This window comes from Mustela erminea, chromosome 6 (assembly GCF_009829155.1).
Source record: "Mustela erminea isolate mMusErm1 chromosome 6, mMusErm1.Pri, whole genome shotgun sequence".
Classification (NCBI taxonomy): Eukaryota; Metazoa; Chordata; class Mammalia; order Carnivora; family Mustelidae; genus Mustela; species Mustela erminea.
Window position 1 is genome coordinate 29,427,065 of NC_045619.1, and position 24,285 is coordinate 29,451,349.

At 37.7% G+C, this 24,285-nt stretch overlaps 1 long non-coding RNA gene across 1 annotated transcript in view; it reads left to right on the top strand.

Annotated features, from left to right (window-relative positions):
• LOC116593038 overlaps window positions 1–24,285 on the top strand; it is a 157,970-nt gene that overhangs the window by 87,827 nt on the left and 45,858 nt on the right. Inside the window, exon 4 of the long non-coding RNA XR_004286719.1 lies at window positions 911–1,055. This is a non-coding gene — a long non-coding RNA (uncharacterized LOC116593038). The remainder of the gene's footprint in view (window positions 1–910; window positions 1,056–24,285) is intronic.

Genomic DNA, 24,285 nt, shown 5'->3' on the forward strand with positions numbered 1-24,285 from the left:
TATATATTTATGAACCATCAAAATCCAAAATCTTCCAATATTATAACAAATTCACTGTTGGAATCCAGAAAGTGAATGAGTTAATCACTCCAGCACTATCTCATGTGATGAATTAAAGAAGACAGGAAGAACTGAAAGTCAATTGCAGTTAGTGATCTTAGATAATACAGAAGCCATTGCAGTAAAAATTATGTAAAATTATAAGGCTTGTTATTTTTAGAATTAGTATGTAGCCTATATGCTTTTTTCTTTCAAGAAGATCCATCTAACATAGAGTGTCACAGAGCTGCTAAATTGATGCAGTTATGAAATGAAGTTCAGTATTTAAGGAGAGAGAAATAGAAGCTGGGACCTAGTAATAAGAAAGGGTCTGCTAAGATGAACATTTTTCGTACTCGATGGAACAGTCCAAAGAAGAGAATAAGAAAAGATAGCAGATAAGCTGAAGATAAGTGAGGCAAAAATCCATGTGTATTTACAATTTGAAAACCAATAAATTAATGCCTTCAGGGGAACTGACTGAGCCCAGGGGAAAGAGAAATGAAAAATACCAATTCTGGTTTTAAGCACTGAAGAAGAAACCACACAAGCCAAGAGAAGCTTAGGCCTTATGCAATTTTCTAGATTCACTTCAAGTTTGAAAGCCATGCCATGGCACTATGTTCAGTTGCATAATGATGGGGCAGAACTGTTCATTAACAAATTTGGGCTCCTTTAGTCCCAATAAAACAATAATTGGGCTTTTAGGCATAATCAGGTACAATCTCACTAGGTAAAAAACAGCCACAACTGTCCATGGGGCCCCTTGATACAAAATGGGTCTGAAGGCCACCTGGACTTTGGAATGCTTGTACCTTAGTCATGGGCATTAATGTTGAATCACTAATAAACAGCATCTGGTGTTTTGCAGGTTTCCTGTGAATGTTGCCTTCCCAGCCAGGAATTAAATATTGAAGGGTTTAAGGAGTCAACCATTATCTTCCTCACTTCAGCCAGAGGTTGTAACGTGATGCCCCTTGCCTCCTACTAAACAACACTATACATTCACAAAATGGGTGAGTCTGGCATAAAACTTGCCTTACCTCACTTCGTAGTAACTTCATAACTTGCTACAGTGAGATTTGTCTATGGGCATTTCACCAGCCTCTCAGGATAACAAGCAAACAGATGAGCTATGGGGGGGGGGGATATATATACATATAAATATAAATATAAATATATATATATATATATGTCATTAAAATGGAATGGTAGGAAAAAAGCAAAGGAAGATAAAGAGAGGAGTTGTGGAAGAAGAAGGGAAACCCAGAGTGGACCTTGAAATAAAAGGAAGATTGTAATAAGGGGCAATGAGATCCAAACAAGTCAGAACTCACTTGCTAAGAATGTAGATCAATGCAACAAATATTAGTTGAGGACCATCCAAATAGCTGGCACTGGTTGAAGACCTAGAAATAACAATATGTAAGATCCAGTCCATTCTTTAAGGAGCTCACAGCCTGTTAGGATAGGCAGACACATATATAGGCATTCAGATATTCAATTGACAAACTATTTTTTGAGTGAGTACCGTGTACCAGGCATCCTCATGCAAAATTCAGTGTAATGTCATAACTGTTGTGCAAGCAGTAAAAATTATGTACTTTTATAAACACAGAGAAGAGTAATGACTTCTGTGATGAGGTCATAGAGGACTTCAGAAAGTGTCAACATCAGAGGCCTAGGGACCAGTGCTGGGTCTTAGACTTATCTGCTGTATGACTTTGGACAAGTTTCAAAATCATCATCACCCACTACAGTATTGTTAAAAGATGCAGGGTTTTTTGCTGTTGTTCTATGACAATTTTAATGATAATGCTTAGACATCCTAACTCAGAGGTTAAAATGATTGGAAGAACAATCCTCACTCCACTACACAGAGCGTGACTCAGTCAGATTCTCTAAATTTAAGACAGTCTGCAATTAAGGCAGTCCATGCTGACCACATTTCTAGATAGCCAGGCTTGAAGACCAAAGGAATGTGTAAAAGAACTTGAATATCTGCTCGTTACCCATCAGCTACAATGATGACAGGCCAAGGGGCATATTATGTTGGACACAGTACATCAATGGGCACTCTCATTCCCACATTATTTTTGGTGCATTAAGATGAGTTTAATGAATTTAAAATTCATCATTTTACACAGGCAGAAAGTGTGGATGTCCTTACATGTCATCTAATCTTCTGTAAACAAACAAAAAAGCCAAGAGAAAAAGAAGTGGAAAGATATTCCCAAGTTATAGAGCTAGGTAATGAAACATCTAACATAAATGGTTACTTATTTCAGGCAAGAGAATGATCAGGTTTTGAGAGGGGTGAAAAAATGGTCAGGGCTTGTGGGTCTGTCTGTGTTTCTATTTCAGGGACAGTGTTGTGTAGATAATGGAGTAGGGGTTAGAGAGGGTTTCTCAGAAAAAAAGATAAGAAATGATGGGAAAACTAATTAGACACACATGCACACTGACACACACACACACACACACACATACACACACAAATTAGTTTTTAACATCGATAACCCATCTGTTCCTTTGACCATTTTAAAGGAAATGTTCTCCTACCTTTGAATTAAACAGAGAGTTTGCTTTGTAAATAGGAATGCACCACCATTTCTTCTATACGCCTGACATGTTACAGTTCATGACTAAGTAACTAATGAATAGCTGCAGACAGGTAAACCTCAAGGGGCCTCCAAGGTACAGCTTGGATGTTTGTGTTAATAAGTCTAGTCTCAAAGTAGAACTGGCAATCTCAAAAGGAAATTGTTCTGAGCAATTCACATCTCCACTCACTGCGGCAGGCTTCTTTCCACAAGTCTTATGCTAATCCTAACCATCACCATATAATGCAAAATGGGATTTGGGTATGCCAATCTATGTTTGTTGAATGTTTAAAAGAATGGATAAATATGGCTCGGAGGGCTGTATCTTATCTGCAAGAGTTCAGTCTCATCATTACCACTAATCAACTGAGCTCTTTAACGAAACTAATACTAGAAAATTCTTTTTCAGTGTTCCTTCCATCCTGTGTTGCTAGATATTAGCAAATCCTCACCAGGAGATCTTAGCTTATTCTGTGTGTGGTGGCAAAACAGAGAATCAAAGGGAAATCGAGGAATTTGTAATTCCCATTGGGATTCAGTGTAAAAGTTGTAGTAACTCACCTGTTGGTTCATAAGGTTGTTCATTTCCATCATCACATAATATTCGAATGTGGGGTGTGTTTGTGTGTGTGTGTGTGTGTGTGTGTGTGTGTGTGTGTCCCTCTCTGTTGGGAACCGAAGGTGGGGGGAAGAAAATAGACAGGTGGTAATGGTAGAACTTCAAAGTAGTATCTTGAAAGATGTTTCTCAAGCCATATAAGTGATAAAACATGGCCACCTCTCGCCCATTTATAAATGAGTCGATTGAAGTCCAGGATGCTCGGTAACTTTCCTAGCACAAAATGGACAGATGGACTGGTGAGAGTTAATGCTTACTGCCTTTCAGATTATCAACCTCCTTTACATCTAATGCTTTTTCAATCTGTACTTAACCAGCGGTTTGGAAATGTTCTCCATTTACTTTTGCAAATGTTTTATTAGCCCAACTAGATAAACTCCTCCAAGTCACAATCTGTCTCTGCTCTGCTCCTGCTACTCCTTCTACACTTCTTATTACTATTGTGTCCCTGGCCCCTACCACCACCACCACCACCACCACCCATGGAACACCATGTATGTGGGCAAATTCAATCAGTATTCATTACCTGAACACAAATTGTAGCATCTTTCCTGGACTACCATATATGCAAGGTTTAATCTTCCTAAACTTTTGTGACTATAACCTGCTTGCTATTTTTATATTCACTTTTTTTGTTTTTTAACATCATGTCTTATACTCTCAGAGCTTTCTATCCACATTAAGCTTTCACAGCAAGTAGCTCCTTGCTTATCAGAATATGTTTTTCTAAAAGAAAAATTTTCACCTTTTATTCCTAATTAAATTCTTTTAAAAATTCTAAGTTTCTTCTCCTTCCCCCCCCCCTCACCTTTAGAACATTTTTATTATGAGAATGCAGTAAAAGAAGCATTAGACTGAGAGAGAGAAGGTGTTGATTAAGTCTGGCTTTTTTCTATCCTTGAAGCTGTAGCAATCTCAGCAAGCATGTACTGTATTCATGGACTGATGGGTTAGTCAGTAACTGAGTGAATGAATGTCGCAATTTATCAATATACTTTTGCCAGATCACATAGTCTTCTGTGAACTTGGTTCTCACATCTGTATAAAAGAATTATTATCTATAATCTTAAAATTAAGATAAATAATCCAGAAGAAACAAAATCATTATCTCAAAAAGAAGAACAGAAGGGAATCCTACCATTTGCAACAACATGGATGAGTTTGGAGGGCATTAGCTAAGTGAAATAAGCCAGACAGAAAGACAAATACTGCATGGTATCATGTATGTGTAGAAACCTAAAAAAAAAAAAAAAAGAAAAAAACTCAATCTCCTAGAAACAGAGTAGAATAATGGTCATCAGGGGCTGAAGGTGGGAGAAATAGGGAGAAGTTGTAAAAGGGCACAAATTTTCAGTTTTAAGATGAGTAAGGTCTAAGGATCTAATGTATAACATGGTGGTGCCTCTACACTGTACTGTATAACTAGTATTTACTAAAACAATGGAACTTAAATGTTTTCACCAAAAATTAATTAATTAATTAATTAAATATATAAAAGGATGGATGTGTTAAGAAGCTCAGTGGGGGGGAATCTTTCCACAATGCATATGTATATCAAATTGTCACATTGAATACTTGAAATATCTTGCAATTTTTAAAAAAAGATTTTATTTATCCATTTGAGAGAGAGAGTGAGAGACATGAGAGGGAGAAGGTCAGAGGGAGAAGCAGACCCCCCACCATGAAGCCAGGAGCCGGATGCGGGACTCGATCCTGGGACTCTGGGATCAACTGCCGAAGGCAGTTGCTTAACCAACTGAGCTACCCAGGTGTCCTAAATATCTTGCAATTTTATTCGTCAATTATACCTCAATTTAAGAAGAGCACATATAAAAATAAGAGAAATATTGGGCACTTCTACTGTACCAGTTATTTTAAGATATATAGAGCTGCAAATATACAGATTATATTAATTATAGACATAATTTAGTCATTACAACAACTTCCTTTAACCCCATTTTGTGTGGGAAGAAAACTGTAATTCACTAAAACTATATAATGGGCCCAAGGTCACACAGTGAGAGAATAGCAAACCTGATTTTTAATCTCAGGTCTGTCTGTTTCTAACATCAATGCTCTGACCCCTCTGACATGCTATTTCTCTTTATCCTTCTAGTTTTTTATCTCTGTATGAACTCCATATTGCCAATCTGCACTTGATTTAGGTAAAGAATGCCCTAAATCTTAGTAGCTTCAAATGTGTTTCAGTGTTCTTAAAGAAAGCATGTGGTTCAGAGGAGATAGGGCTGTTTCCTACAATTAACAGGCCAAAGGAATGGTTGTGTTACAGGGGACACAGATTGGTATTTCAATTTAAAGAAAAAATTACATTCCTTTTCAATGTTCATTCATGGTAGACACCTCTAGGTTCCTTGCTGAATAGCATTTCAAATACCATATAGAGTTATATGCCATGCTTCAAGAAATACAGACAGAACTTTCCTTTTTTCTCTCCCTAATTCACTAAGTTTAATTATTCTAATACTCTGACATATATCTGGATTTACAAGTAATCTCTTAAGAGTGCCCTGCATCTCTTTTGCTTTTCCCTCAAACTTCCCATTTCTATCTGCTAAGAGAGCACAGTTCAGCAGCTTTGTTTATTTTAATGCTGCTTTCAACCTACAAACCAAAGGTTAATGACAAGAGGGTAACTCAGATTGCAGATTCTTTAATCTTTTCTGCCTTCACCCAACAAAATGTGGTTTTAAAAAATGGTGGCATTTCTACTTTTAGGAAATTGCTGTACTGTATATGCCCCAGATACAACACTAAGATGATTTCATAATCATTTTCTAGACTCTTTTCACCTAGTGTGCACATGTTGTCCTTTTATCAAAATGACTTTAGGAGCAGAAGAGAATTTATTCTACTTTATTTAAAGAGGTGATCTCATGCAAAACTAATTCTTTAGGGTTTTCTATTAAAATCTAGCTTAAATGATAACAGGGTACATTATTGAATGCTTTGTGACCAGTTATCAGAAAATTACCCTGAAATATAATCCCAGTTAACTAAAACTAAACTGTACCTTGCCCAATTCATATCATCCAATTTGCCTCAATCCTACCCTTCAACTACTAGTTCTATTCTCCTTCTGCATTTATGCTAGTATTTTTAGATTACTGAGCTTTGGAATGATGATCCAAGGACATTGTAAGATGAAAACTTTCAAGAAGGTTCAGTAACCATACCTCCAATGACAAGAAAGCTGACTAATACATTTCAGAATGGGTATTCAGTAACAAAGATTAAAATAAAATATACTCATAGAACTCACTCTTAAATAACCAGAAATCCAACTAAATAGAATAACCCATTTACCAAGAAGTCTGGTTCATCATATATTCTAGTGCATTTCATACTTGAATGCGCAAGGTCAGAAATATCCTGCTGTCCCCAAAGTTAATTTTGGGCTGATTCATGTATAAACAGGTATTACAGGGAAACCAGGCCAAGTGTTTCTACAGAAAGCCAGCAGATCTTTATGGTTGTTCTTCCCCTATGGTGGGAGGCAGGAGGGGATAGAGGATAAAAAGAGGCATAAAGGCCTCTGGGGTCAAGTGCCAAGTTCTGTCGAGGTTCAGTTCCCACTGTTCCACTTATTCAACCTGCCTTCATCACAGCAGAGAGCACGATGCCATGAGCCAGATGTAAATATTCCCGTTTGGAGCTGTCAGACATTTTTGGTGGTTCACCAGCCTGACCTTCAAAATCATGTTCATGACATTTATCTCAAGCCTGAAAGTTCTATGCCAGAGTATTTAAACTGTGTAAGCATCAAAATAACAGACTCTTACATCAAAGTTCAAATCTCTATTTAAAAGAAAGAAAGAAGGAATGAAAGAAAGAAAGAAAGAAAGAAGCAACCAACTTCTTTCCCACCACTGAATTTTTAAATCCTGGGGTGGGGGAGAGAATTAAAAAACAGAAAATAGTTCCTTTCCCTTTGTTTTGCCTTGTTATTTCATGACAACAAATTGTAACAATTGAAATTTAAAATTGAAGCTAGGGCACTCAGTATCTTTTTTATATATAAATGAATTTACAAGAAAAATCATATAGGAGTTAATTTTTCAACATTGACCATTCTCCATGAAGCGGAGTTATTTTTTTTTCCTGTATATGTTTCTACTTATTCTGTTCTTAAAAGCATCTAAAAACTCAGTCATAAAAATAAAGTGTATAATGGATTTTTTTTTTCTAAATACCTCAAGTATTTTTATAGCCAAAGCTGTTTGCTGCCTTTCCTTTGTAGAACCATGAACTCTGAGTTACCCTCAAATAAGATCGACCACTCTCTTCAAAGGTACCATCCTGGGGTAAGAGGCTACATTTTGTAAAAGTAAACAATATAACACATTTGCAAAAGAAAAAAGAAAAAGAAAAATCTAGCTATACCTCCAGGAATCAAAACGAAGCCCTCTAAGGATTTATCCAATCACTCTCTCTTTCTCCAACTCCAATTTGTCCTTTTCTAGCTCTGATTACACTTCTAACAGGTCACAGTAGATGTGTAAGCACTCTCTAATGGTTCATATACACCAGTCTTTCTAAGCAGCCACATCTTGAGGAAGAAATCCTGTCTTTTTCTCCCTTTGTATCTTCCACAATGCTGGGCCAGGAAATATTTAACAAGTACTTGCTGATTTATTGCTTCTTCAAAACCACAGAGCTACACACACACACACACACACACACAGTTCTACAAAGATAGAAGCGGGCTTTTTTGTCATATGACACAGATGATCCATCTAAAAGAAGGAGTTTCAAGGGCTGAAAGTGAATCTAGGATGTACTTCTCCAGGCAGTAAAGAACTGCACAGTGTTCTCTGTAGAGTTGAAAACAATGAGGTCCTCACTGACACCTGCACTTAACACCTGCTGGCCCACCCCGCTAAGTGGGCCAGCAGAGTAAAGCAATTATCCAGGTGACTCATGGAAATAAGCCATTTTTAGCTGAAATATCTAAGCAGTTCAAGCTAAAGTAGGTTGTTACCGGGGTCACTCAGGCGAAAGCAGGTTGTTATGTTTAAATTTTCTGGTAGTAGGGGGAAGGGTGGAAGCCAACTAAACAAAGAGGTCAGCCAGAAGTTCTCCCCAAAGCCGGAATCACTGCTTACGAGCTTCCTGAGCTATTGAGAAGGGAAAGGAACTAGTATTTTGGCTATCTCATATTCTACTGCCTGCATTCACAGGTGTAGTCTTCATTTGAAATAATAAGCTTTTGGTCTTCAGAAATCACCTTTTACCATTGTTGTTTGGTGGGAGGAGGAACACTTGATTATAGAGATCCTGACTTGTTCAAGCACTGAGAGGCACTTCACAGACATCGGTTTATTCAACAATAAGTCTTGACACCAAAACGATATAAAGTTCCTGTTCCTTATAGAAATAACACTTAAGACCTTTGTTGTTCATTGAATACAGTACTGTTTCCTGGCAATGACTTCTGATGCACGCAGATCCTTTCTTTATACGCTACCAAAGAGATGACTGATGGCTGACTTTGAGAGGGATGGGTGCTGGCACAGAGCTTCCCCGTCTGTGTCCGCCCAAGAGCTTTGTTGACAAACTGCTTCCCTACATGTCCGTGCCATTTCTTGCCAAAGCCAGGACTAACTTCCCTTTGTTGAATCTCTGCAGCAGCATTGCTTGGACTTGGGTCTCAGTAGGATGTTCCATATTTTATTTGTATACTCTGTTCACTATAGCTCTAAAACTGCAGGCCCTCCCAAGGAAACTGTTGTAAACCACTGTGTTTTCTCAAACTATAGAAAGCTCAGCTTCAGTGACAGAGGACAGAGAATGATGCAATAGGGTGAGGTAGAATGGGAGTGCAGACACTCACGCAACCTCCAGGGACATTTCTGGGCCATAGATCAACTCACCTGTTAATCCTCTTGGTAAGTAGTCATTCACAGTATAGACTGTGGAGTCAGGCTAGGCAGGCATGGAATTCTGATTCTGCACTTACAAAGAAATCACTTTAGAAAAGTTGTTTTAACCGCTCTAAGCCTCAGTTTCTTCATCTCCAATGTAAGAATAAATACTAACTCAGCCTTACACTGTTGTTGGGAAGATCAAATGAGACATCAAATGAGATGTCTGTAAAGCACTGAACACAGGTGTGGTGCAAAAGAAGTTTTCTAAAATGGCACCTATTTGATCACTATCATCATCATTTCCTTTTTTTTTAGTGCTTTAGGAATTGGCCAGCCCGTTGCTCTTCACGAATCACATTTCTTCCCTGGATCATCTCAAAATGAATCATAAACTAATAGCTTTTCCCCCTTCTTCTACAATCCCAAATTAGGGTTCGTGGCATGATTGACATTTAGCCAGGAGTAATAAGAAAACCATATATGAAATGCTATCCATCTATGAGCTGGTCTTCATCTTTTTGATATTTATGATCCCTTAAACACAGTTTTAGCCATTCGTGAACTTTTATAGCCAAACTTAGAAGGACTAAACGACTGAAGAAAGGAGTCATTTTCAAAGACGGGGGGGGGGGGGGGGGAACAGACACAAATTGTATTAGACACTTTATTTGTGAATTGGGGTTATAGGGACTTGAGTTCAGGGGTTCAGGATGAGGTAGAAAAAGAAGAGAGGAAATTAAAACAAGAGTGATATCGTTTTCTAAAAGGCATCTATACACCTAGCATGCAGAAGATCATTTTGTTAAAAACTGTCCTAGAAAATCTGGAGTTTGGGGTTATTACAGCTGGGACAAAAAATCTCAGAGAAACTTTTAGATATATTAGATTGGGCTGCTAGTGTATAATTGAAAAGGAAGATATATTAGATATAATAGACTTGGGCTGCTAGTGTGTAATTGAATAGGAAGCCCCTTTTGGGGACCTCTCTACCAATGGCATTGAGTCCTCATCTGTATTGAACTGAATAAGGTGTTCATGTAACACCATCAACCTTTGGAAATTTTCCAACTTTAGAACTGAAAAATCTGTGATGCATATTTTGGGGGGTTTGTAGGCATTTGCAGACATGTTTTGATATTCACCCCAGTTTCATCACAGCTACATACCACTTTTTTAATTAAAAATTGTTCTGGTTCTATTTCTGGTATTTGGTATTTGGTCACTGATAAGGGATCTGCCACTTCTAAATCCCAACTTGACAGATAACCAAATCCAGCAGAAGATTTGCTATTTATAAATTCATAGCCATCACAGGGACTTCTAGCTAAGAAGAATGTAATCTTTCAATTACATATAAATTATCTTTTTTACTATCTGCAAAACAAATTAGAATAAAAATTGGAAAAGTATGTTTTCAGTAGGGAAAAAAACTGAAAGAAAATTACTTCCATAATCAACAATTGTGTGCTTTATTAAAATTCCATTATACTGTATTTATCGCATTGCTCCCCTACTTAAAGCCTTTCAAAGACTCCCCTTCCCTTTCTGTCAAGTCCATAATGCCTAGCACAATTTAGCACCTCCCTCCCTATCTCTCCAAACTTGCCTTATGCCACTTTTCTCCATGTTTTCCTTTTTCCAGCCAGGCAAGCCCTCATTCAATCTTTTGAAGAGCTGAATATTCTTACCCCATGCCCTTTCCATGTGCAAACATCTTTACTTGGGTGCTTTAACTTTTTACACCCTTCCCACTCCCCCTACTCTTTCTTTATCCTATTGCACATTCCCCTACCTCTCAGTACTTTTCCTTTATGGTACATTTTCATAATCATAATTAATTCATTATTGGGGTGCTCTTCTCTTTCTGCTGAACTCAGATTTCCATGAGAATAAATACTTTATCCTTCTTATTCATAGCTCTATCTTCTTCTCTTAATAAGAAAGCACACAGTAGGTACTCATTAAAAATTGATTGGCTGATGGAATAATTACTGTAGATTTTAGTGAAACCTGGAAGTTATATTATAGCTTCTTTCTTGCTTAACAATATGAAAGCTATTCTAAGAAGCTGGCACTCTTGTAGATACTCAAAGAGCAACTAATGTCAATAGTTATTTTTTTTTTTAAGTCCCAGAGGAAATGATTACTGCAACAGTTTCTAGGGGCAGAACTGTCTTGACTCATATCTGCTAAGATTAAAGTACCTAGTCTTTTCATTAAAATTCTTTGCCTCTCTGACTATCAGTTTCAACTAGAATTCTCTCCTCCCCACCTAACCAAGTCTGTGGAAGATAAAATGCTTTCTTTCTAAAGTTGAATGTTATATCTTTATCTTTAAATAGGAAAATCCTAACAACTGAAAAGCTCTCTCCTTATCAAATTCTTACCCATTTTCCCTCTTCCATTCTTTTCAGGTAGTTGTGATGTCACAAATTCAACTCTAGTGTCCCATCAAATGGTATAGACCAAGAACTGAAACTACTGTGCAATTGTCCAAATTATAGTGAGCATCAGATAAAAGGTTTGCTATCCCCTGTTCTCTATTTTCCGGAGCCATAAATAACCTAACACAAGCACAGCGCCCACTGCAAGAAGCACAATGCATTCTGGAAGTTTAAATAGGAGAACAGTCTTTGAGTTTCAGTAATACATGTGGAAGTCACATAAATTACCTTCTAAGCAATCCAGATTGACCAGAGCATCCTAACCAGCCAAGCTTCCCCTGGTGCTCTGCATTTTGCCCCAAAATGGTTACTAAACAACACTGCTATTATTTGCTGTCTGTGTGTGGTTAGTACTAACATAGAGAGGTGTTTCTATGTTTGTGTTTGTCAGACTTTTTAATAATTCACACATTAATAAGGCAATTCTCAATCTGGCTAGTCCTGAAATTTAAGACACAAGATCCTTTCAAATAAAAAAAAAAAAAAAAAAGGAAAAGCTATTTCTGCCTGCCCAAAGAGAGGTATGTTAATACTGGTTTCCTTCAAGCTGCACTGCGATCAAATCAGCTCCTTAGCACAAGTGTCCCTGGCTTTGGAGAGGGTCAGCTCAGGGAGCGGGTGCAGTTACACAACATTAGTTGCCAAAATGTGAGCTTGGCTTGGCTCCACTTCCCTTAAAAAAGTCAAGAACGGAAAATCTTGTCAACTGAAGATTCAGTTAGGCTTGATTCAAATATTTAGGCTATGACTACTCAGGATGAAGTAGAGTTGAAATACAGTTAATTTGACTAATGTGTTCCCTCTCATCCTTGACCTCCATCCTCCCTTTACACACACACCCTTTAAACCTGAATGCCTCCTTCCTTTGGAGTCCTCTGACCCCATCTCATTCTCCCAGCTCTGGTTAGACACCCCTCCTCTGTGTTCCCATAATACCCTACACTTACCTGTGTCATGTGACTTACAGCCTATTTTTAATTACCTGTTTGCCTTTTACCGTAATGAGATCCACAGATTGCTTAATGGCAGGGATCCCATTTTATTCCCCAGCATCCAGTTCTGTTCCTGGTCAATAATTCTTTGATAAAAGAATGCATTAAGGGATAATATACTGCCAGATTCCACGTGGAGTCACAAAATGCCTGACATGGTAACTTCTTAGAACTGAACATAATATACCCACCTACTGTTATCCCCGAATCTACAGACTAGAAGTACCAGCTCCAAGATTTCCAGGACTCTCCTCAGAGATAACACAATGGCTGATGAGTGCTACAATGAGCTATGAGTCATAGCAACTTAAAAATTATGGGCAAATCTTTTGTTCAAATATTGGCTTGCCTTCAACTTAGCGTTTTTACATCTTCCATCATTTCCTCTGATCCTTCCATGGGGAAGGGGTGCTTCTCCCATATATCCACTTGGCATCTCATGTCCAGGAAGTTAAATGCACATTCTCCTTTCTCTTAGCTGTCACCATGCCTTGTCCTGTCACCTTTATTACTTCCTTGAAACCCTCCATCTACTGAGATTGTTCTTTTATCTATGCCACCCGCCATCTACTAATATCCAGCATACCTGTCTGCCTTTTTTGAGGGTACTGGAACATGATTTACAGTTTTTCCTCTTGCTGTAGTCTCCAACCATTGTCTTAGTCAACTCTGTTACCACACTGAGAAATCATTTAAGCCTCTAATTCCCTAACTTCCTCTGATTCAGTGTTTTGTATCCAAGTTACCAGACTCTTGACTCTCCTATTTACTTGTTTTCCCTCTATGGGGCTGCTGATTAGGAATTGGGGAGGATGGGGGCGCCTGGGTGGCTCAGTGTTAAAGCCTCTGCCTTCGGGTCAGGTCATGATCCCAGGGTCCTGGGATGGAGCCCCACATCGGGCTTTCTGCTCAGCAGGGAGCCTGCTTCCTCCTCTCTCTCTCTCTCTGCCTGCCTCTCTGCCTACTTGTGATCTCTGTCTGTCAAATAAATAAATAAAATCTTAAAAAAAAAAAAAAGGAATTGGGGAGGATGGGTGGAAGCATGGGTTTGACTCGGGCTAGGAGCCCTGAGCAAAAGAAATATGGACTGTGAGCCATTAACTAAAGGGAAATTGGTGACTCATTTTGAACAGGGAAGAGCAGGGAAGTAAGAATGGGTCCAAAATACCAAGTATAATGAAGTAAGGTAAGATAAGTGTGGCAGGTAAAAACCTAGAAAAGATATTAATATGGAAGTTGTTATAGTTTTCAGCATTCTTAGGTGCCAGTGGTTAGCTGCTCAACTTCCCCTCATATTCCCTCTTCTTACCCTCATCTCTGCCTTTAGAAACAAATATGACTCTGCCAGATCTGTTTCTGAACATGTGTGTGCAGTGAAAGGGAAGGCCTAGTCAGCCAAGACAAAAAAAGGACTCCATCAAGAGCTGGAGGAAAGTAATGTGAGTATGAACAGGACAGCTCCCCCTCAGGGCTGGGCTGACAGAGGGAAGGAGGGGAGGAAGTTAGAAATATGAGACTCCAGAAGTATATGAGAATTGCCAAGGAAAGAAAACAAAAAAAAAAAGAATTCAAAATTGGTTCCCATTTAGACCTTCCAAGGAAATAAATGGAATTCTTCATTTTGGGTGTGTGTGTGGGTGGGTGGGTGTATATGTGTGTATCTGTGCTCTACTCTGGGCCTGAATCCCATAAGTCACAGCTTCAGTTGAATTACTTTGGAATCCAATGTGGAGGGTTGGCCGTCAGATAATGGACCAAGTAAGTGAGGAGATTTAGGGTGCAAAGAATTCTGTGGATATCTAGTGACCAGCTCCTGAGTGAGCAGAGAGCTGTGGAGGCACAGAACCAAGTTGGGCAGCCTTGATCTCACTAATGCTGGTTTGCAGAGTGCCAATCCCTAACCTGGATCAACCCAACCATCTGTTTCTATGGGCTTGCTCCCAAGCTACTGAATGCAGTTGGAGAAAATTGGCTCTAAAACAAATTTATAATTTTCAGGCTCAGCTGGACTGTCAGTGCTGCTCAGCAATTCTTTTACTTACCCATGATTGGTTCCCTTCCCCACTCTCAATCACAGCTGTGCCAATATTTTATCCTTTTTCTTCAGAACTCCAAACAACTTTCTCTCCATTCATGTGCACATTCAATAGCTATTTATTGAGCACTTACTATATTCCAGGCACTTTTTGGGGAGTTTGTAGAAGTTTAAAAATAATCACAAATTCTTTGAAGTTCCTCTCAGCAGAAAGGCAGTGTCTATTTCTTTTCTTCTGTGTCTGGTCTGATTTGCTATCTGATTTGCTTTGGCCAATAGACTGCAGCAGAAACAATGTGGCACTACTTTCAAACAAGGTGTCAAGAATCCCTGTCACTTCCTCTCACCCTCTTGGAACCCTGAGACCACCATGCTCTGAAAAGCCCTGATCTAGTAGTCTTCTTGAGCATAAAAGACAAGGATTGAGATATCTAGTCAACTCAGCCTTCACAGCTGAAGCAACCACCAGCCAACCCACCAGCTGACTACAGCTGCCTGAGGGAGTCCCTCTGGTTTTCTCTATTTCCTTCCATCTCTGCTTGAAAATCAGCCAATTCTTGCCTTATCTCATCTCCTTTGTGTAATACTTAGGGGAGCTAATAGTAGCCTCTGCACACTCCTCTCTGACACTTTTCAAGAACTTCCTCTACAAATAAAGTCAAGATCCTTCAAAGTCTGGCTCCAATATGCTTTCCTATCTCAATCTACGCCATTATTCAACGCATTCATCAGTTCTTTCGATGGTCCAGAACTTTGGACTGCTCACCATTTCCCTTACATGCTGTGTATTTTTACATCATGCCTTTGCCTTTGCTCATGAATGATGATTAAAACTCCTGATATATCTTCAAGTATATTTTCTGTGAAATTGTCCACAACTTTTATCCAATCCAATAACTTCAGTCAAAATGAGTTTCTATTAAAAAAAGAAAATAAAGGTTTTTTAATTTATTATTTTTATTTTTTTAAGATTTTATTTATTTATTTGAGAGATAGAGAATGCACAAAGAGAAAGGGAGAAGCCGACTCCCCACTGAGCAGGGAGCCTGATATGGGATTCAGTCCCATATCAGGGACTGAGATCATTACCTGAGCCAAAGGCAGTTGCTCAATGGACTGAGCCACCCAGGTACCCTAATTTAAAAAAAAAAAAAAAATTAGTTTCTTCTTCCTCTATTGCTCCAAAGCAATATATTTTTTAAATATTTTATTTATTCATTTTTGAGAGAGAGAGAGCATGCGTACGCTCACTAGTAGGGAGAGGGGCAGGCAGAAAGAGAAGGAGGCTCCCCGCTGAGTAAGAAGCCCTACATGGGACTAGAGCCCTACATGGAACATGATCCCAGGACACTGGGATCATGACCTGAGCTAAAGGGAGATGCTTAACCAACTGAGCCACCCAGGCGTCACTGAGAATAATTTATTTTTAATCCTAAGAGAATATAACATTGTGTTGTAGTTATAGTTTATATATTTCTTTCGTCCCCCAGTCTGCCTCTTGATCATTAGTCACTGAGAATGAAGATTTAAGGTCACAGATCTTTGTGTCCCTGGTATGTAATATGGAACATAATGGGAGCTCAGTTAATATTTAGGAATTGTTGGACACAACATCTAAAACTAATGATGTACTATATATTGGTTAACTGAACATAACTTTAAAAAAAGGAAAAAAGGAAAACTAAAAAAAATTATTAAAATTAAATACATGCATACAAAGCTAACAGTATTATCAGTCAATTAAATAATTCCATCCACCCACATCTCACCGATCATTTGGCCAAATCAAATATGCAACAATCTACCCTGATATTTACCTCACCCAGAATGACCGGGCCACCCATGGGACTATCAGATCATTTTACACTGGGAATACCATTCTAATTTTTCAGAGCATTAAAGGAGAGAAGTTGCTAACAATACACAGATGGCCTAAAAGAGCTAATGCACTCTATCTCTGAAGAGCAGGCACTTTATTTTCTTCTTGCTACCAAGACAAGACTCATTATCTAATTTTGTGCATCTGTCTTAAAGTTATTTATAAATACAGACCATTACTTTAAAAGGACAATTTTTGGTTGCTGTTTAGAACTACCTCATTTAAATGCATTAAACCCTGAAAATGTAATGCATTTTCAATGCATGAAATCATTGAAAAATGCAGAGAAGCATGGGAAAACAGATATCTTCACAAGATTCTAGTTCATACTACTTTGATTCCTGCTCATAAGACAAAGTTCTAGAGGAACATATAATCTTATTTTATAAGGTTTACAGATATGTACATAAAATATTCCATTATGCATCTTTTATTTCTCACTGGTATTTATTTGATGGTATCTCAAAATTTAAGCATATCATATATGCTTTTCTGATTCTGTTTTTGTATATTTTTCTTAGATCTGTAGCTTGTTAGAACCAGAAGGAACCTAAAGACCTTATAGTGCATTTCCTTTATTTTACTGCAATTCAGAAAGGTCAAGTGACTTGCCTAAGTATGCAGAGAAAGAAACTAGTAAGATTAACAACAAAATTTCCTGAGCCCACTAAAAATGGAAGTAGCATAAAACTAACATTTTTTAAAGAAGTTTTAGGATCTCTGAGTTCCAGTCTCAGCTCAGATCAATTAACATTTTTGGTGGTGGTTTGTAGAAATGGGGGAGATAATAATATAATCCTGCTTTACTAAACTGGAGTACTATGTCCATGATAATTCTACAAAAGACTGTGACTTTAAAAATTCCTGCTCTTTGTCAAATTAGAGATTTATTTTCTATTTCAACGCAGTTTGCTTACACACACACCCACACACACACAAATATTCAAAAGCCTAGGTTAACTGGAAGATGCCTCCTTCACTGATGTGTATCCCTAATTTACAATAATGAAAATCTCACTATGCCTGAATCCCTCAGATGCATCAGTCACTTTTTTCTTGGTGATTTAATCACTTCCTTCCATTTAATTACTTTGAGGATTAACTGTGGGCAAATGTATTCCAATAATAGGCCAATCTACAAAGAACAGGAAGCTTTCCTCGCGGTCCCAGGGGAAATTTAGCACTTCCGACTATAACTCGGCATTACAGCTCTCATGTTTCTGTTAGCCCTTAAGCCATGTGTGTCACCTTACTTGTTTGACTGTAAAAAAAATGTCACAGGATGCACTGTTTACATGCTAGCATTTGTACACAATTTCTGGCAGAAGTAAAGATGGCTCTTCTTAATCCAGGCCATACAGGAAGCTATTTCTTTCCAAATCAAGTCATTAATGCTTAAACAAGCAAACATTGCAGCCAAGACAAAAATCAATTTGCAAAAAGGGGAAAGCTTTGTTCTAAACACTCCAGGAGTCACTGGGGAAAGATGATTTTACAAATCTAATGCTTGAGAATATTACGGTATTAGGTTAGGTTGATCCTATTTTTCTAGTTGGATTTATTTTATTTGAAAGTCAAAGTGACTAAGAGTATTCAATACTATCAGCAATGTTTTCGATATCAGAGGAGGTAATCTTCCTTCTGAATAGCAAGCACAGAAATCTTCCCACTGACCCTCGTTTGACCTGTTCATTTCATATATCTGGGTATTTTCCAGTGGCTAAATGCTCCATGACAATGGTTCTTAAACTACTGCACATTAGAATCACCTAGAGAGCTTTTAAAAATCCCAATGCTCAGAGCTGCCTGGGGATTCAGTTGGTTAAGCATCCAGCTCTTGATCTCAGTTCAGGTCTGGATCTCAGGGTCGTGAGTTCAAGCCCCAGGGTTAAGAAAATAATAATAAAAATGTAAAAAATCCCAGTGGCCAGGTTGCACCTTAAACCAAAATATTTGGTGGTTGGAAGCCAAGCATATTTTTAATGATTCCCCAAGAGACTGCAATGATAAGTTAGGGAACCGCTGTTCTCTTACATTTCTGACTCATGTTGCTTTCCAGTAGATGGACTCTCAGAATGAAGGATAAATCAGGAATTTCCTTCTTTGTTCCAACTTCTACACTTATAAAATCAAGACATATATGCATTGGTGTGATACGTTTATTAAAATAGAGGGAAACTAATATTTATATCATGAGTCATGAAAGAGTTTGTATCTTTAGATATGTCTACTTTAATTTATTAATCTTTTTCAGAGAGATAATCAAATATGAAAAGAGATATGTACAAGATCTTCATTGCATTGTTAATTATACCTTTAAAACAATTAAATAAATTATGCTACCAAGATGTCATGACTTAATGAATTATGAAACAACTACATGAAGAGCATTGTTTTTCATTACATAGGAAACCTCTCAATGCATTAAGTATAAAAAAATACAATGCAGACATATATCCATTTGTGAAAATATTGTACATATTATATTTGAAAGTGTATCCATAGACAGATATGCCAAATGCAAAAGTACTGGTCTGGTCGGTTGTACTTGAAATTGGAAATGGTGTTTACCTAGGACAGCATAAGAGAGGTGGGTGAAGTAAAAGGAGACATCCTTATTTTATTTCAAGTACTTTCTTATTATTTGTGTTTTAACAGTGTTATTGTGTACATGATTATTAGAAGTTTAAAATAAACAGAATTAAAACAAAATGGAAAAGTCAACATGTATCTGGAGAAAAAGGTTCAACAAAATGTAAATATCTCTGATTTATTGGGCCTTATATATATTTTTTGTATTTCCTTTGTTATCCTTTTTAGGCTTCCACCCTCCCCCGTTTTTACATGAGCATCCATTATAACCAGAAAGATTTTATTAACAGTTTTTTTTAAAGATTTTATTTATCTATTTGAGAGAAAGAGAAAGAACAGGAGCTGGGGGGAGGGGCAAAGAGAGAGGGAGAAGCAGGCTCCTCACTGAGCGGGGAGCCCAGTGCAGGGCTTGATCCCAGGACGCTGGGATCATGACCTGAGCTGAAAGCAGATGCTTAACAGGCAAGCCACCTAGGCGCCATAGAAAATTTAAGATGTTAATCCTAAGAAAAGATTAGTAGATAAACAAATCTTTAAATTTGAAAGGATTAATTTACATTGCAGAGGGGCTCCTGCTCACTAAGTGGTAAAGAATGGTATTTCTATTTTTTTCAGTTTTTCTCACTAAGGACTTCAAACCACTTTAGGACTTTAAAAGCACCTAGCGGCTCAGTCCCTTAAGCGTCTGACTCTTGATTTCAGCTCAAGTCCTGATCTCAGGGTCTTGAGATCAAGCCCAGTATTGGGCTTTGCGTGTGGAGCCCGCTCAAGATTCTCCCTCTCCCTCTGCTCCTCCTGCACCTACACATGCGTGCGTATGGACACAACACTCTCTCTCAAAATAAAATAAAATAAAATAAAATAAAAAATAAATGAAAACGCTTTAGAAAACACTGTTCAGATCTTGTTAAATCCATTATCATGTTGTCCTTCACCTATTCCACAGGTACCTTTCACCACACAGTTAACCTGTATACTTTGCAATTTAAAAAAGAGGAGAGAAAGTTCAACCTGATGAGGCATCAAAACATTTCAGACATTCTAAATATTACCACAGGTGAGACTTGAAGATTCTTCACATGAGGAAAATCATAACCAAGATAACCACCACCACCCCACATCCCCACACTTCACCCCACCCCCCACTCTCCAGAGAAAGTGAAGTGTAAGTGATAGTTGTTTAACAATGAAACTAAATAGGAAGGAATCCTTTGTGATGTAAGAGGGGGAAATGGATGAAAGTAGCAAAAAGGGGGGAAAGTGGAGAAGAGGGCAAAAAAAAAAAAAAAAGGTGTGGAAACTTTAAGACGAATAGAGGAATTCAGTAGGAGCTTATTGGCATAATTTCTATTGAGGATACTCGATTTTGAATATTTGCAATAAGCCTGGGCTTAAGGAGGAGCAAGTACTTCAGTTTGTGACTTTACTCAAAACTTGAAGATGAGGAACTGATCAAATTAGCCAAGAAGTCAGCCCCACCAGTCTATAGCAGAGGCTTGGAAATCCATATACGTTATTAAGGATAAAGATTAGGTTTGGTGAGAAAAATGTAAACTAACAAGGCTGTTAGAGAAAAGAATGTTATAGAAATAGTAGGGTGGACTTTTAGAGACTAAAGTGGCTCTGCTGTGGCATACATCATGCCATTTTGCTCAACTAAAAATCCTCCCCCAAAAATTGATCACATAACCCCATAACCCACATAACCCACATAACCCCATGGTTTCTTCCTGATTATTTGATTTTGTATTGAAAAATAACTGACAGTAGGCACACTCTATTGATATGGCAGCTGCTCCAGCAAACAGCCTAGAAAATGTCTGTGGCTTAACACCATAGAAATCATTTCTTCATTCATGAATAGTTACTGCCAGTATTAGAGGGGTGGCCTTCTAGACAGTGAGCGAGGACCTGAGGCTCCTACCATCTCCTGGCTACAGCATCTTTTGAGGCCTGAAAATCTTTTACTTCCAGTCCATTAATGGTGAAAAATGAGGTGAAGAAAAGAAGACATCACTTCTGCTCATATTCCATTAACAAGTACTGGACACAAGTCTCCTCTAGGTGTAATTCCCAACTGGACAGGCACAGCCTACCAACAGTTCCAAATTAAAGAAGGGAAACACCAATCTTTTTGAAGACCAGCAAGCCATCCTGGCCACAGATGCCATTGCAAATATCAGTGGTGGTCTTATCAGAAGTTCAGTTCTTAAGGGCGTAACCTAATATAATTCCAGTTGTACCTTTTTGCACTGGCTTGTAGTTGTTCTGTAGATAGAACATGTATACATGCTCTTAGTTCCCAGTTAGACTTTCAGAGCAGAAACAATCTTGTATCACATTTGTATAAAATTCTTTTCCTACCCAGAGTTCTAATAGAGCAAAAATGATGCCCAACTACAACTAACTCTGAATAAACTGTCCCGATTTCCATGCTCACCAGAGTCTGAAAGACAAAGAATAGCTCTGTCTCATCTCTTCTTTACCCATGGACTCTGAATGAATAACTAGGGTACTTTCGCTTTGTAAAACAAATGGCACCTGGGTAATAAATCAACCTCGTTTTAAGGTAGGCAAATATCAACTTTAATTTAGATTCTCTCCATTGTCATGTATGTCTTATCCCCTTCATTTCATCTTTTTTTTTTTTTTCCTACTTAACACTTGGAACTTTTAGAACTTTGCTTTCCCTTCTCACCAATGTTTGTGGAAGACTTCTTTGTTACTGCTTTCACGGCAGACTCATACATCACCTGGGCTAGTTGTTAGACTTATCTAATATTTTGCAACCAATAATATATGGTTATTGGATAAGCCGTTTATTTATTTTCCAAGGTTCCACAATAGCAACTATATATTACTTTACACACTTATAATATTGTTCACTCACAGTCTCTGTATTTTAGTAAAAACAACATCTGCATTTAAGATTCTCCTCAGGGGCACCTAGATGTCTCAGTCAGTTGAGTGTCTGACTTTGGCTCTGGTCAGGATTTCGGAGTCTTGGGATCAAGGCCCATGTTGGGCTCCCCACTCAGTGAGGAGTCTGCTTCTCCCTCTCCCTTTCCAATCTCTCCACTGTGCTAGCTCTTTCTTTCTCAAATAAATAAGTGAAATTAAAAAAAAAAGATTCTCATTCTATACCTGTAAAAATAGGTCTTGTAACAACTCCTTGCCTCCCCAAACACTGTTCATAATGCACCTGTCATAAATTCCCGGTGAACATGAACACACCACTAAGGACTGCTGCTAGGCAAGAGAGTAGAAATGGATCCAGGCAGATCCATTACTGCTATTTGTAAAAGCACCTGGCCTCCTGAGGGTGAGTCATATATTAAGACCAATCTATTTTTATGTCTTTACTTTTATAGCCCAGATGAAGTTGGTATAACCTTATTATAATAATTTGAATCCTGTTGTCTAAGCCCATTATCATACACTGTTGTTAAGACAGAAGTCCTTTGGTGATATGGAAAATATCTAAATATATTGTCTTTGAATGTGATAAAAAAACATATAAAATATTTTTCTGTTTCTGTAAGACAGCCAAGTGCACTTTTGTGATACCCCATTTCATATCAGAGGCTAAGAAAACACAATACCTAGATGTTTCTTTGATCTACATTTGCCTTATGTCTTTTTGCTAGAGCTGCAAGCATTTTTGAAATATATTTAAGAGAGAGAGAGAGAAAGAGAATCTGTGATCTGTGAACATATCTTAAGAGGCACAACCAAAGCTTTGGTACTGTTTTATTGAAGGTCATCACAGAACTCAGTAACAGGTCTGTTATAAATATCCCCCTATCTGAGGTCACGTCATAGTCATCATTTTGTAAAACAGTCCTAAAAATTCATCCTCATTAAAGAATATGTAATAATCACCCCTAATGTATACATACATTATGTTATGTAACAGGGTGGCAATGGGGTATGGATAGGATTCCCACAGAAAAAGTAAAAGTTGTGCTACTTAGCAATTACAATTTTAAGGTTAACTGTGAATATGTAATCCAAATGTTGTCCTACCTATTACTGTACCTGCAGCTGGAAGAAATCTTGATTCTCCAAATCCAATTCCATTTTACTACCTAAGGCCTTATCACAGGCTACCACCAACTTTGGTCTCCCTCATTGATTGCATAGTTGCAGTGTTTTGAATAAAATCATCTCAGCTTGAACCACCTGAAAAAAATACCTTCCATCTTACCAAACTTTTCTTATTTTAGTCTCAAATATTTTATAAGTTCATCTATACAATCTTGTTTAAGCTGCTTTAGATGTTCCCTCTTTTCTGTGATTTTCCTACTTCAAAATATACCCTGGGAACTTTTAGTCTGGTTAAATTGTTGTAGTATATAGATATATCATCGTTTCTGACATATTTGTATAGACTGTAAAGAGACCTAATAGAATTCTCTATTTTTATCAGCAATAGTGTACTGCCTGCTCATGATAATACTAATAAATACTTTATTTAAACTATCAACCATTTCTCTTCTCATATAGTTAGAGCCATCACTTTATAGATTAATTTGCTGAGTAGAACATTTCCAGGGACTGCTGTTTATTGCTGATAAATATAGCTTGCTTATTTAAGCTCTTTACCTTTCTCTAACCCTGCAGAGAGATCTTCTGAAGCAAGAAGCTTTAGAATGACATAGGCAGGTAATGTGCTGAAAGCCCTGGACACCTTCTTATTGGAGGCACCATGATCAGATAATAAAGCAACCACTGCAGCTCAAGGTCAAATGAGCCTTAATCTAAAAAACAATCTCTAAATGACATAAGAGGGGCTTTAACCTTAACATCCACTGCATTGAGGCCTTATTTCATCCCTCTGCAAAGTCAATAATACGAGAATCATAAACCGAGCAGGACTGCAAATCCTCTTATCCTACCTACTGCAAGTTAGTAGGGGAAAGCATTGTTTCAAAATTTCACTAATGCAAAGAAATGAGGTAACAGTTCATAAGGTGATGGTTTAATATAAGCAGTGGTCAAATAATGTAATTTGATGGGAATTTTTTTCTCTGCTTGCTTCCTGAGTTCTCCATTTAATGTTCTAAAAAACCAACTCTGATGGAAAAAGTGAAAGATATACAAAAATTAGGTTGAAGCTTATTAATCTTGTTTTGTAAGCAGAAAACCTGAATATTTTTATTAAAAAGAAAATTCCTAATTTTATGCTTTAATTACC